General features: G+C 40.5%; 1 long non-coding RNA gene across 2 annotated transcripts; it reads left to right on the plus strand.

The window, feature by feature from the left end:
* Positions 1-1709: 1709 nt before the first annotated feature.
* Positions 1710-4643, plus strand: LOC119368655. 2 transcript variants are annotated; one of them, XR_005176703.1, is made up of 5 exons: positions 1712-1793; positions 2026-2611; positions 3015-3106; positions 3709-3780; positions 4327-4643. It is a non-coding gene; the product is annotated as an uncharacterized LOC119368655 (long non-coding RNA). The 2 variants fall into 2 exon arrangements; XR_005176702.1 differs by lacking the exon at positions 2026-2611 and having other exon boundaries at positions 1710-1793.
* Positions 4644-5281: the final 638 nt, after the last annotated feature.

The following is a 5281-nucleotide window of genomic DNA, read 5'->3' on the forward strand; positions in this document are numbered from 1 at the left end:
ACTTGTCAAGTTGACTTTGGAGCACATCCGACTTGGATTCCTTGAAGGAGTTAGTACCTTCATGCATATCAATCAAAGTGTCCCAAATTTTCTTTGCATTCTCAAGACGGCTGATTTTATTGAATTTTTCGGGACACAGTCCGTTGAAGAGGATATCACAAGCTTGAGCGTTGTATTGCAGCATCTTCAACTCTTCCGTGCTGGCTTCACGGTTTGGTTTTCTCCCATCAAAGAATTCACCTTGCAAGCCAATACACACAATAGCCCAAACGGCGGGGTTATGTCCAAGAATATGCATTTTCATCAAAGTACGAACCTCTATGATGATAATTTCCCTCGCTATACGCCATACTCTCCTAGGTTCTGAAACCAAGGCTATGACCACCAAAAGCTCACTACAAGGATACCTACTATAAAGCAACATAATTTCTACAACATTTTAACTATATGTTGCAAAATTTTAATAGATACGCATATAATCGATGTACCATATGCGTTGCAGATTTGTCATGACCTATACATATGGAAAACAGAGCAAAGGAGAGAGAGAGACGCAAAAAACAGAGCCCCCGATTCCCCTCATCTCTCCCAGATCGCCGCCACCTCTCCCTCCTCCGATCCACCTCGCCGCCGCCGGCCCTTCCCTTCCCCTCCCCTCATCCCACCGCGCAGCTCCGGCGGCTGCTGGATCCATCGCATCCCCCACCCACCCATCCCTCTTGCGTCCCATCTCTAGCTCCCTTCACGCGCTTCCTCGCGATGCCGTCCCATTCGACTAGATCCGCTGCTCACGGCCACCCCCCTGCCAAGGGTTTCGGGCGTCGGCTCCAGCGCCGGTGGCCAGGTCGTCCTCCTCTAGTACTCCTCTCTTCCGGTGAGTGCATCCCTTCCCCTGGATTCATCCTCTCTTTCTCTCCCCCTTCCTCTGACCTCTGTTTTTTCTCCTCTTGTAGACGTGCAGGGAGGAACAGGCTACGTGTGAACTCCATGGTGACGTTACTGACGGTGGTGTCAATGGACAAGATGTGCCTCGGCGTCGATGAGCATGCACTGAGGCGGGAAGTGGAAAAGGAATACATTGTCAAGTCACCCTGTGCGTTCGGTTTATTCGGTTTACATGGTTCGGTCTATACGGTTTTTCGGTTTGTACGGTATTAATATTTCGGTAAATACGGTATGAAAATAAAATATGGTTCGGTTTCGGTATATACCAAATTATTTCGGTATGGTTTCGGTATATACCATAAAAACCAAACTTGACGCGAATTTGAAAATGACGTAATAATAATTTGCAAATTTATGATTCAAAACACATACTATTTTGCACAAATAGTATATGACTATATATATAAGTATATATGCATGCATTGATTCATCTGTTGATGGTTATGGATGTGCTTAGCATTTTAAAAAGAGAAAAATAACTATGTTACAAGAAAAATTTACGTGCTTAGCAGTGAATTTGACTCATGTATAAGAAAAATGACAACTTGTACGGTTGTTCATCTCAAGAAATATAAATTTATTTTCACTTCGGTTTATTCGGTTAACCGTTTGGTTTTTCGGTATATACCATAAAAACCAAAGTTCAAATCGGTATGGAAAGTTCATACCATACCGAAACCAGAAACCATAAAAACCATAAAATCGGTTCGGTTCGGTTTATTTTCGGTATGGTTTTTCGGTTCGGTTTTAAAATGCACAGAGTGATCGTCAAGCAAACTCAATGGTACGGTGCTCGAGGTGGAGGACGTGGCTAACATGGCGCTGTACGTGGAGTCGGACGAGGCTAGGTATGTGACCATGACTTGGACTTCGAACTATCCCTGGGAGTTAAGGCTGAACCTTCTACCTGTGTGTCGCATAACCACTACTAGACATCTGAATATATCTGCGACCTCACCCAAAAAGCATCAAGATAATTGATCAACCTGAAACTATGGATTTAGTAACCTCTTCGTTCTGTCAGTTTTCTTGATTATCTATGTCTGCCTGCTGCTTAGATTAAAAGCATTTGTCTGGCAGTGGCGGAGCGTGGCAAGAAGTGAAGAAACCAAGAGGGGGCCATTTTTTAAAACAAAATATGCATTACTAGGAGCAGTGTGAGCTGATGGTTCATTCTTGTTCAACACTGCTCACAAACAGAAGTAAACGAGTATATGGAGGTGTTATTTTTCAACCGGAAGCATGCTACTGACGTATGCAAGAAAGAGACAAATTATTTCCAGCCATAATTCAAGAAAACCAAGACTGTAAAGGAGTATAGAATAAAAGCATGCAAAATGAGTACTTCGGAGTCATGCGTTTTGGATCAAGGCATTGACACAGCTGACCCGCCGGCAGTGACATGCCTCGTCGATCAAAGGCATTGTCACAGCGAACCACCCCGCAGAAATGTCGAGCACGACGGACACCACGTCGCGGCCTGAGGGAGATTCTCAATGTGTTGATCTCGCTGCCGAAGGAGCAGAGACAATTGGTGCAGCATGAGGTCGCGGCCGCGACGACCCTGCGGCCCGCGCACACGAGGTCAAGGGCTCGATGTAGAACTCATTGCCGATACTGGGGAGGCGCTGTCGCAGCACCAATAGGTCCTGCAGCCTGCTACACGGTATTGCTCCGGCCATCTCCGGCCATGGATATGCCATCAATTGCAGGTTTCCTGCTTGCTACGGTGCACTGCAGGTCATCTTTGTTTCTCATACCAATGGTCACACTCACAACCACCACATTGCAACCCCTTTTGGCCTCCATGAGGCTCGCCAGTGTCGTGTCGTATCATAGGGAAGGTTGCATATACGGACAACCCCCACATGCACAACACCAGTCACTGCCTTAAACACATGTCCAGAACTAATGCCAAACATGGATAAATCTGTATCTTGAATCATATGTTCTTAAACACCAGCCATGCATGTAAGGACAAGCCATGTAAATAGGATTCAGTCATATTCTAATATGTTTTATCTTTTTTATAATTGTAATTTTTTGATGTCAATTATTCTCTACTGTAGGTAGCTCTCAAACTGCGCAGAGTCAAGATTGATGCTATGGTACCATTAATGATTCCAGCAGAAGATATTTGCAACCTGAAGTGTTACACAAGGTTACTATTGTGCCAATGTGTCATCATGTGTTTCCATGATTTTTGCAAACCTTTAATATATCCCCGGGTTCCTTTTCTTCTATGCTGGAATTGGTTTGGAAAAACTGTATGCAACTACTGTCATGAAATTGTATTGAGAATTATGCAAGGAGTGAGTCATCATTTCTTAAATGGGGTTGCAGTTCTAGCTCTTTGATACCACACAATATTGTGTCATTTCTTGATATTATTATAACTTTAATATGATCCAAACACACACAACTTCCTACAGAAAACTTACTATGAATTGTCTTTTGGCAATGTTTATGAAACGCAAATGAAGTAAGATGCCAGAAATCAATTGAAGAAATTGATGGAAATTAGTAGAAAATTATCGTTCTAACATTTCAATATTAGCAAACTGATTCTAATGAGAATAGTAGATTTGTATATGCATACTGTTGGGTGAGGATCATTCCTTAAGGCTGGCTTAGAATTATGTGCTAATTATAGTTTCTGTGTTAATCCATTCTCATTCATTATATACTTTTAATGATAACAGAGCAGCTTCTTTTATAAATTCTTAGCTTCTTTTATAAATTCTTAGTTACTCATGTATGCAGGTCAGCTTCAAGGCTATGAAGCGAAAGATCAGACAAAGGTTTTCGCCATGTTTGTCCTTCAACTTAGTAACCGTACGTCTAGTTCTTTCCCCTATGGTAGTTCTTTTATTTGCACCGTACTTCTTGAAAGATGATAACTTGCAATCATTATTGTAGAGTGGCCGTGCTTCTATTTATATTCCTGAAATAGACTGAAATTTCATTTACATCTCAATAATTCATTTTGTTAATAAAATTGTTTGGTTAATTAAGCATTGCAATTACATGGTTTTATCCTTATTTTCCATTGTATCATGTCTCCACTTGTACCTAATAGGGATCGTAGCTCTTGCTATAGTTGTAAGTTGTGATCCTAAATGTATATTTTTTTGATATCATGATCCTAAATGTAAACTTGATGCTGAAATTACAAATGAATTCTCGGCAGTGCATGTTGATATGGCACTTGTGAAAACTGAAGATTTGGTACGGAGTCATAAGACGTGTAATATTCTCGGTAATGTAGAAAAAACAAAGATTGCATTGCCTTCAACCTTTGTATGTGACATATCCTGCCTATATCACTACTTGCATCATGTCAATGCATTCTATGTTAACAATTCATTATTTTCTCTATAGATTCAAAAGATATATGGATGATTATCTGGGTGTGTGGCAAGAATACTGCAATGATGATGACGGTGTTCTGGTTCATGATGATGATGATGACGACGACATACCCTTTTAGTTGTAGTTAAGTTGTAGGGATGTTGTTCCTGTTGGATGATGTTCCTGTTCCTTAGTTAATTTTTTGTTAAGTTGTACGGATGTTGATGGATGCTTTCGTTAAAGTTTTGATGTCAAGAAAATATTTAGATTGTGTATCACATTTGGATGAAGTTCCTCATGTAATATCCACTATTGTAATCCAACAGTTCTATCCAATATATGATTTCGTCCCCTCGTGAGTATATTCCTTTTTTCCTCACTTGATACATAATTATTACCATTATGTGGAACATTAATTTAATAGCTGGGATTATAGATATTCACATTATATATGTACTAGTTGCAAATTCTTGTTGCCAAGCAATGAGATTTGGACTCATGTATATTAAGCACCAACATATATAAGTGTTGTAAATTTTGGTTTTATGTGTTGTGCTCTTGCAACGGTTCATGTTATCAACGAAAGTATAAGTGTTGCATTATGTGCTAGCAACACTGGATAAGGCTACGCATCGCAAACCGTTGGTAAAGACACTAACAACGCATATATGGACTTTTAGATACGGAAAAAACCGTTGGTATAGGGATGGTCCTGTTGTAGTGGCTATGGAAATCAAAGCAAACGGAGACCAAAGCTCTGATACCACTTTTAGGATCGAAAGTATGACTACAGGGGGGGGTGATTAGACTACTTGACCAAATAAAAACTTATCATTTTCCCAATTTTATTCTTTGGCAGATTTTAGCTATCTTAGCACAAGTCAAGCAATCTTAACACAATTCAAGCAAGCATGCGAAGAGTATATGAGCAGCGGAAAGTAAAGCATGCAACTTGCAAGAATGTAAAGGGAAGAGTTTGGAGAAT

The sequence above is a fragment of the Triticum dicoccoides genome, chromosome 2B (assembly GCF_002162155.2).
Source record: "Triticum dicoccoides isolate Atlit2015 ecotype Zavitan chromosome 2B, WEW_v2.0, whole genome shotgun sequence".
NCBI classification, from domain to species: Eukaryota; Viridiplantae; Streptophyta; class Magnoliopsida; order Poales; family Poaceae; genus Triticum; species Triticum dicoccoides.